General features: G+C 40.8%; 6 non-coding genes across 6 annotated transcripts; all 6 read left to right on the top strand.

Moving 5' to 3' along the window:
- Positions 1 to 58: 58 nt before the first annotated feature.
- Positions 59 to 157, top strand: TRNAY-GUA (transfer RNA tyrosine (anticodon GUA)). Its single transcript has 2 exons — positions 59 to 95; positions 122 to 157. It is a non-coding gene; the product is annotated as a tRNA-Tyr (tRNA).
- A 1206-nt stretch (positions 158 to 1363) lies between these two features.
- Positions 1364 to 1462, top strand: TRNAY-GUA (transfer RNA tyrosine (anticodon GUA)). Its single transcript has 2 exons — positions 1364 to 1400; positions 1427 to 1462. It is a non-coding gene; the product is annotated as a tRNA-Tyr (tRNA).
- A 5057-nt stretch (positions 1463 to 6519) lies between these two features.
- Positions 6520 to 6618, top strand: TRNAY-GUA (transfer RNA tyrosine (anticodon GUA)). The gene is made up of 2 exons: positions 6520 to 6556; positions 6583 to 6618. It is a non-coding gene; the product is annotated as a tRNA-Tyr (tRNA).
- A 1206-nt stretch (positions 6619 to 7824) lies between these two features.
- On the top strand, positions 7825 to 7923 carry TRNAY-GUA (transfer RNA tyrosine (anticodon GUA)). Its single transcript has 2 exons — positions 7825 to 7861; positions 7888 to 7923. It is a non-coding gene; the product is annotated as a tRNA-Tyr (tRNA).
- Positions 7924 to 12334: 4411 nt separating this feature from the next.
- On the top strand, positions 12335 to 12433 carry TRNAY-GUA (transfer RNA tyrosine (anticodon GUA)). Its single transcript has 2 exons — positions 12335 to 12371; positions 12398 to 12433. It is a non-coding gene; the product is annotated as a tRNA-Tyr (tRNA).
- Positions 12434 to 13639: 1206 nt separating this feature from the next.
- Positions 13640 to 13738, top strand: TRNAY-GUA (transfer RNA tyrosine (anticodon GUA)). The gene is made up of 2 exons: positions 13640 to 13676; positions 13703 to 13738. It is a non-coding gene; the product is annotated as a tRNA-Tyr (tRNA).
- Positions 13739 to 14112: the final 374 nt, after the last annotated feature.

Below are 14112 nucleotides of genomic sequence, written 5' to 3' on the forward strand. Positions count from 1 at the left end.
CATGTCGACGGTTGAAGTGGAAGATCGTATTGGGCTTGCTAGAGCATGATTTGCCAAGCCTTCGATAGCTCAGTTGGTAGAGCGGAGGACTGTAGTGGTAGACTGTAGTGGTAAAACAGGCATCCTTAGGTCGCTGGTTCAAATCCGGCTCGAAGGACTTTTGCCAAATGCAAATTTTATTGAATACTTGGAAAGTAAAATACTTGGAAAATAAAAAAACAGACAATTTATAATTATATTATATTTCATCACTGAAAATAGATGCCTTTTGCTTTGAGGCTGTGGCCATGTTATTTTTCTGTCCTACACCCATCTTCGTTGGTTTCCTGTGAGGTGTTTTGGATTCCCATCTCTTGCTATGAACTGGCAAAACAGCAGAATCTCCTTGAAAATCTTGATTTTTCAATGGAAATGAGAGAACACTATACACCATCCAAGATATTAAAATATTGTCAAGGCCCAACACTGCTGAATACTCTGAGGAGATGGCCTGTGAGGGGCCGCCTTTCAACTTTTCCTCCTTAGTATGGTGGTCAGTAACATGTGGGAGACTGCGGAGGGGGTCATTTTTTTAATTGGGAACTGATGTGCTTTTACTCAATTCGGGAACCTAACAAGCCAAATTTGTAGTATTTTGCACGAATTGCAAGAGATGTTTGCACGTCGATGGTTGAAGTGGAAGCTCGTATTGAGCTTGCTAGAAAATGATTTGCCAAACCTTCGATAGCTCAGTTGGTAGAGCAAAGGACTGTAGTGTTAAAACAGGCATCCTTAGGTCGCTGTTTCAAATCCGGCTCGAAGGACTTTTGCCAAATGCAAATTTTATTGAATACTTGGAAAGTAAAATACTTGGAAAATAGAATAATAGACAATTTATAATTATATTATATTTCATCACTGAAAATAGATGCCTTTTGCTTTGAGGCTGTGGCCATGTTATTTTTCTGTCTGACACCCATCTTCGTTGGTTTCCTGTGAGGTGTTTTGGATCCCCATCTCTTGCTATGAACTGACAAAACAGCAGAATCCCCTTGACAATCTTGATTTCTCAAGGGAAATGAGAGCACACTATAAACCATCCAAGATATTAAAATATTGTCAAGGCCCAACACGGCTGAATACTCTGAGGAGATGGCCTGTGAGGCGCCGCCTTTCAACTTTTCCCCCTTAGTATGGTGGTCAGTAACATGCGGGAGACTGCGGAGGGGGTCATTTTTTTAATTGGGAACTGATGTGCTTTTACTCAGTTCGGGAACCTCACAAGCCAAATTTGTAGTATTTTGCACGAATTGCAAGAGATGTTTGCATGTCGACGGTTGAAGTGGAAGATCGTATTGAGCTTGCTAGAGAATGATTTGCCAAGCCTTCGATAGCTCAGTTGGTAGAGCGGAGGACTGTAGTGGTAGACTGTAGTGGTAAAACAGGCATCCTTAGGTCGCTGGTTCAAATCCGGCTCGAAGGACTTTTGCCAAATGCAAATTTTATTGAATACTTGGAAAGTAAAATACTTGGAAAATAAAATAATATACAATTTATAATTATATTATATTTCATCACTGAAAATATATGCCTTTTGCTTTGAGGTTCTGGCCACGTTATGTTTCTGTCCAACACCAATCTTCATTGGTTTCCTGTGAGGTGTTTTGGATCCCCATCTCTTGCTATGAACTGGCAAAACAGCAGAATCTCCTTGACAATCTTGATTTCTCAAGGGAAATGAGAGAACACTATACACCATCCAAGGTATTAAAATATTGTTAAGGCCCAACACTGCTGAATACTCTGAGGAGATGGCCTGTGAGGCACCGCCTTTCAACTTTTCGCCCTTAGTATGGTGGTCAGTAACATGCGGGAGACTGCGGAGGGGGTCATTTTTTTAATTGTCAACTGATGTGCTTTTACTCAATTCGGGAACCTCACAAGCCAAATTTGTAATATTTTGCACGAATTGCAAGAGATGTTTGCATGTCGCCGGTTGAAGTGGAAGATCGTATTGAGCTTGCTAGAGAATGATTTGCCAAGCCTTCGATAGCTCAGTTGGTGGAGGGGAGGACTGTAGTGGTAAAACAGGCATCCTTAGGTCGCTGGTTCAAATCCAGCTCGAAGGACTTTTGCCAAATGCAAATTTTATTGAATATTTGGAAAGTAAAATACTTGGAAAATAAAATAATAGACAATTTATAATTATATTATATTTCATCACTGAAAATATATGCCTTTTGCTTTGAGGCTCTGGCCACTTTATGTTTCTGTCCAACACCAATCTTCATTGGTTTCCTTTGAGGTGTTTTGGATCCCTATCTCTTGCTATGAACTGGCAAAACAGCAGAATCTCCTTGACAATCTTGATTTCTCAAGGGAAATGAAAGAACACTATACACCATCCAAGGTATTAAAATATTGTTAAGGCCCAACACTGCTGAATACTCTGAGGAGATGGCCTGTGAGGCGCCGCCTTTCAACTTTTCCCCCTTAGTATGGTGGCCAGTAACATGCGGGAGACTGCGGAGGGGGTCATTTTTTTAATTGTCAACTGATGTGCTTTTACTCAATTCGGGAACCTCACAAGCCAAATTTGTAATAGTTTGCACGAATTGCAAGAGATGTTTACAAGTCGATGGTTAAAGTGGAAGCTCGTATTGAGTTTGCTAGAGAATGATTTGCCAAGCCTTGGATGCAGTGGTGAAACAGACATCCTTAGGTCGCTGGTTCAAATCCGGCTCGAAGGACTTTTGCCAAATGCAAATTTTATTGAATACTTGGAAAGTAAAATACTTGGAAAGTAAAATAACAGACAATTTATAATTATATTATATTTCATCACTGAAAATAGATGCCTTTTGTTTTGAGGCTGTGGCCACGTTATTTTTCTGTCCGACACCAATCTTCGTTGGTTTCCTGTGAGGTGTTTTGGATCCCCATCTCTTGCTATGAACTGACAAAACAGCAGAATCCCCTTGACAATCTTGATTTCTCAAGGGAAATGAGAGAACACTATGCACCATCCAAGATATTAAAATATTGTCAAGGCCCAACACGGCTGAATACTCTGAGGAGATGGCCTGTGAGGCGCCGCCTTTCAACTTTTCCCCCTTAGTATGGTGGTCAGTAACATGCGGGAGACTGCAGAGGGGGTAATTTTTTTAAATGGGAACTGATGTGCTTTTACTCAATTCGTGAACCTCACAAGCCAAATTTGTAGTATTTTGCATGAATTGCAAGAGATGTTTGCATGTCGACGGTTGAAGTGGAAGATCGTATTGAGCTTGCTAGAGAATGATTTGCCAAGCCTTTCATAGCTCAGTTGGTAGAGCGGAGGACTGTAGTGGTAAAACAGGCATCCTTAGGTCGCTGTCTCAAATCCGGCTCGAAGGACTTTTGCCAAATGCAAATTTTATTGAATACTTGGAAAGTAAAATACTTGGAAAATAAAATAACAGACAATTTATAATTATATAATATTTCATCACTGAAAATAGATGCCTTTTGCTTTGAGGCTCTGGCCACGTTATGTTTCTGTCCAACACCAATGTTCATTGGTTTCCTGTGAGGTGTTTTGGATCCCCATCTCTTGCTATGAACTGGCAAAACAGCAGAATCTCCTTGACAATCTTGATTTCTCAAGGGAAATGAGAGAACACTATACGCCATCCAAGATATTAAAATATTGTCAAGGCCCAACACTGCTGAATACTCTGAGGAGATGGCCTGTGAGGCGCCGCCTTTCAACTTTTCCCCCTTAGTATGGTGGTCAGTAACATGCGAGAGACTGCAGAGGGGGTAATTTTTTTAAATGGGAACTGATGTGCTTTTACTCAATTTGTGAACCTCACAAGCCAAATTTGTAGTATTTTGCATGAATTGCAAGAGATGTTTGCATGTCGACGGTTGAAGTTGAAGATCGTATTGAGCTTGCTGGAGAATGATTTGCCAAGCCTTTGATAGCTCAGTTGGTAGAGCGGAGAACTGTAGTGGTAAAACAGGCAGCCTTAGGTCGCTGGCTCAAATCCGGCTCGAAGGACTTCTGCCAAATGCAAATTTTATTGAATACTTGGAAAGTAAAATACTTGGAAAATAAAATAACAGACAATTTATAATTATATTATATTTCATCACTGAAAATAGATGCCTTTTGCTTTGAGGCTCTGGCCACGTTATGTTTCTGTCCAACACCAATCTTCATTGGTTTCCTGTGAGGTGTTTTGGATCCCCATCTCTTGCTATGAACTGGCAAAACAGCAGAATCTCCTTGACAATCTTGATTTCTCAAGGGAAATGAGAGAACACTATACACCATCCAAGATATTAAAATATTGTCAAGGCCCAACACTGCTGAATACTCTGAGGAGATGGCCTGTGAGGCGCCGCCTTTCAACTTTTCCTCCTTAGTATGGTGGTCAGTAACATGCGGGAGACTGCGGAGGGGGTCATTTTTTTAATTGGGAACTGATGTGCTTTTACTCGATTCGGGAACCTCACAAGCCAAATTTGTAGTATTTTGCACGAATTGCAAGAGATGTTTGCAGGTCGACGGTTGAAGTGGAAGCTCGTATTGAGCTTGCTAGAAATTGATTTGCCAAACCTTCGATAGCTCAGTTGGTTGAGCGGAGGACTGTAGTGGTAAAACAGGCATCCTTAGGTCGCTGTTTCAACACTGGCTCGAAGGACTTTTGCCAAATGCAAATTTTATTGAATACTTGGAAAGTAAAATACTTGGAAAATAAAATAACAGACAATTTATAATTATATTATATTTCATCACTGAAAATAGATGCCTTTTGCTTTGAGGCTGTGGCCATGTTATTTTTCTGTCCGACACCCATCTTTGTTGGTTTCCTGTGAGGTGTTTTGGATCCCCATCTCTTGCTATGAACTGACAAAACAGCAGAATCCCCTTGACAATCTTGATTTCTCAAGGGAAATGAGAGAACACTATACACCATCCAAGATATTAAAATATTGTCAAGGCCCAACACGGCTGAATACTCTGAGGAGATGGCCTGTCAGGCGCCGCCTTTCAACTTTTCCCCCTTAGTATGGTGGTCAGTAACATGCGGGAGAGTGCGGAGGGGGTAATTTTTTTAATTGGGAACTGATGTGCTTTTACTCAATTCGTGAACCTCACAAGTCAAATTTGTAGTATTTTGCATGAATTGCAAGAGATGTTTGCATGTCGACGGTTGAAGTGGAAGATCGTATTGAGCTTGCTAGAGAATGATTTGCCAAGCCTTTGATAGCTCAGTTGGTAGAGCGGAGGACTGTAGTGGCAAAACAGGCATCCTTAGGTCGCTGGTTCAAATCCGCCTCGAAGGACTTTTGCCAAATGCAAATTTTATTGAATACTTGGAAAGTAAAATACTTGGAAAATAAAAAAACAGACAATTTATAATTATATTATATTTCATCACTGAAAAGAGATGCCTTTTGCTTTGAGGCTGTGGCCATGTTATTTTTCTGTCCGACACCCATCTTCGTTGGTTTCCTGTGAGGTGTTTTGGATTCCCATCTCTTGCTATGAACTGGCAAAACAGCAGAATCTCCTTGAAAATCTTGATTTTTCAATGGAAATGAGAGAACACTATACACCATCCAAGATATTAAAATATTGTCAAGGCCCAACACTGCTGAATACTCTGAGGAGATGGCCTGTGAGGGGCCGCCTTTCAACTTTTCCTCCTTAGTATGGTGGTCAGTAACATGTGGGAGACTGCGGAGGGGGTCATTTCTTTAATTGGGAACTGATGTGCTTTTACTCAATTCGGGAACCTAACAAGCCAAATTTGTAGTATTTTGCACGAATTGCAAGAGATGTTTGCACGTCGATGGTTGAAGTGGAAGCTTGTATTGAGCTTGCTAGAAAATGATTTGCCAAACCTTCGATAGCTCAGTTGGTAGAGCAGAGGACTGTAGTGTTAAAACAGGTATTCTTAGGTCGCTGTTTCAAATCCGGCTCGAAGGACTTTTGCCAAATGCAAATTTTATTGAATACTTGGAAAGTAAAATACTTGGAAAATAGAATAATAGACAATTTATAATTATATTATATTTCATCACTGAAAATAGATGCCTTTTGCTTTGAGGCTGTGGCCATGTTATTTTTCTGTCCGACACCCATCTTCGTTGGTTTCCTGTGAGGTGTTTTGGATCCCCATCTCTTGCTATGAACTGACAAAACAGCAGAATCCCCTTGACAATCTTGATTTCTCAAGGGAAATGAGAGCACACTATAAACCATCCAAGATATTAAAATATTGTCAAGGCCCAACACGGCTGAATACTCTGAGGAGATGGCCTGTGAGGCGCCGCCCTTCCACTTTTCCCCCTTAGTATGGTGGTCAGTAACATGCGGGAGACTGCGGAGGGGGTCATTTTTTTAATTGGGAACTGATGTGCTTTTACTCAATTCGGGAACCTCACAAGCCAAATTTGTAGTATTTTGCACGAATTGCAAGAGATGTTTGCATGTCGACGGTTGAAGTGGAAGATCGTATTGGGCTTGCTAGAGCATGATTTGCCAAGCCTTCGATAGCTCAGTTGGTAGAGCGGAGGACTGTAGTGGTAGACTGTAGTGGTAAAACAGGCATCCTTAGGTCGCTGGTTCAAATCCGGCTCGAAGGACTTTTGCCAAATGCAAATTTTATTGAATACTTGGAAAGTAAAATACTTGGAAAATAAAAAAACAGACAATTTATAATTATATTATATTTCATCACTGAAAATAGATGCCTTTTGCTTTGAGGCTGTGGCCATGTTATTTTTCTGTCCTACACCCATCTTCGTTGGTTTCCTGTGAGGTGTTTTGGATTCCCATCTCTTGCTATGAACTGGCAAAACAGCAGAATCTCCTTGAAAATCTTGATTTTTCAATGGAAATGAGAGAACACTATACACCATCCAAGATATTAAAATATTGTCAAGGCCCAACACTGCTGAATACTCTGAGGAGATGGCCTGTGAGGGGCCGCCTTTCAACTTTTCCTCCTTAGTATGGTGGTCAGTAACATGTGGGAGACTGCGGAGGGGGTCATTTTTTTAATATGGAACTGATGTGCTTTTACTCAATTCGGGAACCTAACAAGCCAAATTTGTAGTATTTTGCACGAATTGCAAGAGATGTTTGCACGTCGATGGTTGAAGTGGAAGCTCGTATTGAGCTTGCTAGAAAATGATTTGCCAAACCTTCGATAGCTCAGTTGGTAGAGCAAAGGACTGTAGTGTTAAAACAGGCATCCTTAGGTCGCTGTTTCAAATCCGGCTCGAAGGACTTTTGCCAAATGCAAATTTTATTGAATACTTGGAAAGTAAAATACTTGGAAAATAGAATAATAGACAATTTATAATTATATTATATTTCATCACTGAAAATAGATGCCTTTTGCTTTGAGGCTGTGGCCATGTTATTTTTCTGTCTGACACCCATCTTCGTTGGTTTCCTGTGAGGTGTTTTGGATCCCCATCTCTTGCTATGAACTGACAAAACAGCAGAATCCCCTTGACAATCTTGATTTCTCAAGGGAAATGAGAGCACACTATAAACCATCCAAGATATTAAAATATTGTCAAGGCCCAACACGGCTGAATACTCTGAGGAGATGGCCTGTGAGGCGCCGCCTTTCAACTTTTCCCCCTTAGTATGGTGGTCAGTAACATGCGGGAGACTGCGGAGGGGGTCATTTTTTTAATTGGGAACTGATGTGCTTTTACTCAGTTCGGGAACCTCACAAGCCAAATTTGTAGTATTTTGCACGAATTGCAAGAGATGTTTGCATGTCGACGGTTGAAGTGGAAGATCGTATTGAGCTTGCTAGAGAATGATTTGCCAAGCCTTCGATAGCTCAGTTGGTAGAGCGGAGGACTGTAGTGGTAGACTGTAGTGGTAAAACAGGCATCCTTAGGTCGCTGGTTCAAATCCGGCTCGAAGGACTTTTGCCAAATGCAAATTTTATTGAATACTTGGAAAGTAAAATACTTGGAAAATAAAATAATATACAATTTATAATTATATTATATTTCATCACTGAAAATATATGCCTTTTGCTTTGAGGTTCTGGCCACGTTATGTTTCTGTCCAACACCAATCTTCATTGGTTTCCTGTGAGGTGTTTTGGATCCCCATCTCTTGCTATGAACTGGCAAAACAGCAGAATCTCCTTGACAATCTTGATTTCTCAAGGGAAATGAGAGAACACTATACACCATCCAAGGTATTAAAATATTGTTAAGGCCCAACACTGCTGAATACTCTGAGGAGATGGCCTGTGAGGCACCGCCTTTCAACTTTTCCCCCTTAGTATGGTGGTCAGTAACATGCGGGAGACTGCGGAGGGGGTCATTTTTTTAATTGTCAACTGATGTGCTTTTACTCAATTCGGGAACCTCACAAGCCAAATTTGTAATATTTTGCACGAATTGCAAGAGATGTTTGCATGTCGCCGGTTGAAGTGGAAGATCGTATTGAGCTTGCTAGAGAATGATTTGCCAAGCCTTCGATAGCTCAGTTGGTGGAGGGGAGGACTGTAGTGGTAAAACAGGCATCCTTAGGTCGCTGGTTCAAATCCAGCTCGAAGGACTTTTGCCAAATGCAAATTTTATTGAATATTTGGAAAGTAAAATACTTGGAAAATAAAATAATAGACAATTTATAATTATATTATATTTCATCACTGAAAATATATGCCTTTTGCTTTGAGGCTCTGGCCACTTTATGTTTCTGTCCAACACCAATCTTCATTGGTTTCCTTTGAGGTGTTTTGGATCCCTATCTCTTGCTATGAACTGGCAAAACAGCAGAATCTCCTTGACAATCTTGATTTCTCAAGGGAAATGAAAGAACACTATACACCATCCAAGGTATTAAAATATTGTTAAGGCCCAACACTGCTGAATACTCTGAGGAGATGGCCTGTGAGGCGCCGCCTTTCAACTTTTCCCCCTTAGTATGGTGGCCAGTAACATGCGGGAGACTGCGGAGGGGGTCATTTTTTTAATTGTCAACTGATGTGCTTTTACTCAATTCGGGAACCTCACAAGCCAAATTTGTAATAGTTTGCACGAATTGCAAGAGATGTTTACAAGTCGATGGTTAAAGTGGAAGCTCGTATTGAGTTTGCTAGAGAATGATTTGCCAAGCCTTGGATGCAGTGGTGAAACAGACATCCTTAGGTCGCTGGTTCAAATCCGGCTCGAAGGACTTTTGCCAAATGCAAATTTTATTGAATACTTGGAAAGTAAAATACTTGGAAAGTAAAATAACAGACAATTTATAATTATATTATATTTCATCACTGAAAATAGATGCCTTTTGTTTTGAGGCTGTGGCCACGTTATTTTTCTGTCCGACACCAATCTTCGTTGGTTTCCTGTGAGGTGTTTTGGATCCCCATCTCTTGCTATGAACTGACAAAACAGCAGAATCCCCTTGACAATCTTGATTTCTCAAGGGAAATGAGAGAACACTATGCACCATCCAAGATATTAAAATATTGTCAAGGCCCAACACGGCTGAATACTCTGAGGAGATGGCCTGTGAGGCGCCGCCTTTCAACTTTTCCCCCTTAGTATGGTGGTCAGTAACATGCGGGAGACTGCAGAGGGGGTAATTTTTTTAAATGGGAACTGATGTGCTTTTACTCAATTCGTGAACCTCACAAGCCAAATTTGTAGTATTTTGCATGAATTGCAAGAGATGTTTGCATGTCGACGGTTGAAGTGGAAGATCGTATTGAGCTTGCTAGAGAATGATTTGCCAAGCCTTTCATAGCTCAGTTGGTAGAGCGGAGGACTGTAGTGGTAAAACAGGCATCCTTAGGTCGCTGTCTCAAATCCGGCTCGAAGGACTTTTGCCAAATGCAAATTTTATTGAATACTTGGAAAGTAAAATACTTGGAAAATAAAATAACAGACAATTTATAATTATATAATATTTCATCACTGAAAATAGATGCCTTTTGCTTTGAGGCTCTGGCCACGTTATGTTTCTGTCCAACACCAATGTTCATTGGTTTCCTGTGAGGTGTTTTGGATCCCCATCTCTTGCTATGAACTGGCAAAACAGCAGAATCTCCTTGACAATCTTGATTTCTCAAGGGAAATGAGAGAACACTATACGCCATCCAAGATATTAAAATATTGTCAAGGCCCAACACTGCTGAATACTCTGAGGAGATGGCCTGTGAGGCGCCGCCTTTCAACTTTTCCCCCTTAGTATGGTGGTCAGTAACATGCGAGAGACTGCAGAGGGGGTAATTTTTTTAAATGGGAACTGATGTGCTTTTACTCAATTTGTGAACCTCACAAGCCAAATTTGTAGTATTTTGCATGAATTGCAAGAGATGTTTGCATGTCGACGGTTGAAGTTGAAGATCGTATTGAGCTTGCTGGAGAATGATTTGCCAAGCCTTTGATAGCTCAGTTGGTAGAGCGGAGAACTGTAGTGGTAAAACAGGCAGCCTTAGGTCGCTGGCTCAAATCCGGCTCGAAGGACTTCTGCCAAATGCAAATTTTATTGAATACTTGGAAAGTAAAATACTTGGAAAATAAAATAACAGACAATTTATAATTATATTATATTTCATCACTGAAAATAGATGCCTTTTGCTTTGAGGCTCTGGCCACGTTATGTTTCTGTCCAACACCAATCTTCATTGGTTTCCTGTGAGGTGTTTTGGATCCCCATCTCTTGCTATGAACTGACAAAACAGCAGAATCCCCTTGACAATCTTGATTTCTCAAGGGAAATGAGAGAACACTATACACCATCCAAGATATTAAAATATTGTCAAGGCCCAACACGGCTGAATACTCTGAGGAGATGGCCTGTCAGGCGCCGCCTTTCAACTTTTCCCCCTTAGTATGGTGGTCAGTAACATGCGGGAGAGTGCGGAGGGGGTAATTTTTTTAATTGGGAACTGATGTGCTTTTACTCAATTCGTGAACCTCACAAGTCAAATTTGTAGTATTTTGCATGAATTGCAAGAGATGTTTGCATGTCGACGGTTGAAGTGGAAGATCGTATTGAGCTTGCTAGAGAATGATTTGCCAAGCCTTTGATAGCTCAGTTGGTAGAGCGGAGGACTGTAGTGGCAAAACAGGCATCCTTAGGTCGCTGGTTCAAATCCGCCTCGAAGGACTTTTGCCAAATGCAAATTTTATTGAATACTTGGAAAGTAAAATACTTGGAAAATAAAAAAACAGACAATTTATAATTATATTATATTTCATCACTGAAAATAGATGCCTTTTGCTTTGAGGCTGTGGCCATGTTATTTTTCTGTCCGACACCCATCTTCGTTGGTTTCCTGTGAGGTGTTTTGGATTCCCATCTCTTGCTATGAACTGGCAAAACAGCAGAATCTCCTTGAAAATCTTGATTTTTCAATGGAAATGAGAGAACACTATACACCATCCAAGATATTAAAATATTGTCAAGGCCCAACACTGCTGAATACTCTGAGGAGATGGCCTGTGAGGGGCCGCCTTTCAACTTTTCCTCCTTAGTATGGTGGTCAGTAACATGTGGGAGACTGCGGAGGGGGTCATTTCTTTAATTGGGAACTGATGTGCTTTTACTCAATTCGGGAACCTAACAAGCCAAATTTGTAGTATTTTGCACGAATTGCAAGAGATGTTTGCACGTCGATGGTTGAAGTGGAAGCTTGTATTGAGCTTGCTAGAAAATGATTTGCCAAACCTTCGATAGCTCAGTTGGTAGAGCAGAGGACTGTAGTGTTAAAACAGGTATTCTTAGGTCGCTGTTTCAAATCCGGCTCGAAGGACTTTTGCCAAATGCAAATTTTATTGAATACTTGGAAAGTAAAATACTTGGAAAATAGAATAATAGACAATTTATAATTATATTATATTTCATCACTGAAAATAGATGCCTTTTGCTTTGAGGCTGTGGCCATGTTATTTTTCTGTCCGACACCCATCTTCGTTGGTTTCCTGTGAGGTGTTTTGGATCCCCATCTCTTGCTATGAACTGACAAAACAGCAGAATCCCCTTGACAATCTTGATTTCTCAAGGGAAATGAGAGCACACTATAAACCATCCAAGATATTAAAATATTGTCAAGGCCCAACACGGCTGAATACTCTGAGGAGATGGCCTGTGAGGCGCCGCCCTTCCACTTTTCCCCCTTAGTATGGTGGTCAGTAACATGCGGGAGACTGCGGAGGGGGTCATTTTTTTAATTGGGAACTGATGTGCTTTTACTCAATTCGGGAACCTCACAAGCCAAATTTGTAGTATTTTGCACGAATTGCAAGAGATGTTTGCATGTCGACGGTTGAAGTGGAAGATCGTATTGGGCTTGCTAGAGCATGATTTGCCAAGCCTTCGATAGCTCAGTTGGTAGAGCGGAGGACTGTAGTGGTAGACTGTAGTGGTAAAACAGGCATCCTTAGGTCGCTGGTTCAAATCCGGCTCGAAGGACTTTTGCCAAATGCAAATTTTATTGAATACTTGGAAAGTAAAATACTTGGAAAATAAAAAAACAGACAATTTATAATTATATTATATTTCATCACTGAAAATAGATGCCTTTTGCTTTGAGGCTGTGGCCATGTTATTTTTCTGTCCTACACCCATCTTCGTTGGTTTCCTGTGAGGTGTTTTGGATTCCCATCTCTTGCTATGAACTGGCAAAACAGCAGAATCTCCTTGAAAATCTTGATTTTTCAATGGAAATGAGAGAACACTATACACCATCCAAGATATTAAAATATTGTCAAGGCCCAACACTGCTGAATACTCTGAGGAGATGGCCTGTGAGGGGCCGCCTTTCAACTTTTCCTCCTTAGTATGGTGGTCAGTAACATGTGGGAGACTGCGGAGGGGGTCATTTTTTTAATTGGGAACTGATGTGCTTTTACTCAATTCGGGAACCTAACAAGCCAAATTTGTAGTATTTTGCACGAATTGCAAGAGATGTTTGCACGTCGATGGTTGAAGTGGAAGCTCGTATTGAGCTTGCTAGAAAATGATTTGCCAAACCTTCGATAGCTCAGTTGGTAGAGCAAAGGACTGTAGTGTTAAAACAGGCATCCTTAGGTCGCTGTTTCAAATCCGGCTCGAAGGACTTTTGCCAAATGCAAATTTTATTGAATACTTGGAAAGTAAAATACTTGGAAAATAGAATAATAGACAATTTATAATTATATTATATTTCATCACTGAAAATAGATGCCTTTTGCTTTGAGGCTGTGGCCATGTTATTTTTCTGTCTGACACCCATCTTCGTTGGTTTCCTGTGAGGTGTTTTGGATCCCCATCTCTTGCTATGAACTGACAAAACAGCAGAATCCCCTTGACAATCTTGATTTCTCAAGGGAAATGAGAGCACACTATAAACCATCCAAGATATTAAAATATTGTCAAGGCCCAACACGGCTGAATACTCTGAGGAGATGGCCTGTGAGGCGCCGCCTTTCAACTTTTCCCCCTTAGTATGGTGGTCAGTAACATGCGGGAGACTGCGGAGGGGGTCATTTTTTTAATTGGGAACTGATGTGCTTTTACTCAGTTCGGGAACCTCACAAGCCAAATTTGTAGTATTTTGCACGAATTGCAAGAGATGTTTGCATGTCGACGGTTGAAGTGGAAGATCGTATTGAGCTTGCTAGAGAATGATTTGCCAAGCCTTCGATAGCTCAGTTGGTAGAGCGGAGGACTGTAGTGGTAGACTGTAGTGGTAAAACAGGCATCCTTAGGTCGCTGGTTCAAATCCGGCTCGAAGGACTTTTGCCAAATGCAAATTTTATTGAATACTTGGAAAGTAAAATACTTGGAAAATAAAATAATATACAATTTATAATTATATTATATTTCATCACTGAAAATATATGCCTTTTGCTTTGAGGTTCTGGCCACGTTATGTTTCTGTCCAACACCAATCTTCATTGGTTTCCTGTGAGGTGTTTTGGATCCCCATCTCTTGCTATGAACTGGCAAAACAGCAGAATCTCCTTGACAATCTTGATTTCTCAAGGGAAATGAGAGAACACTATACACCATCCAAGGTATTAAAATATTGTTAAGGCCCAACACTGCTGAATACTCTGAGGAGATGGCCTGTGAGGCACCGCCTTTCAACTTTTCCCCCTTAGTATGGT

The sequence above is a fragment of the Ambystoma mexicanum genome, chromosome 1p, assembly GCF_040938575.1.
Source record: "Ambystoma mexicanum isolate Mex_15411 chromosome 1p, UKY_AmexF1_1, whole genome shotgun sequence".
NCBI classification, from domain to species: domain Eukaryota; kingdom Metazoa; phylum Chordata; class Amphibia; order Caudata; family Ambystomatidae; genus Ambystoma; species Ambystoma mexicanum.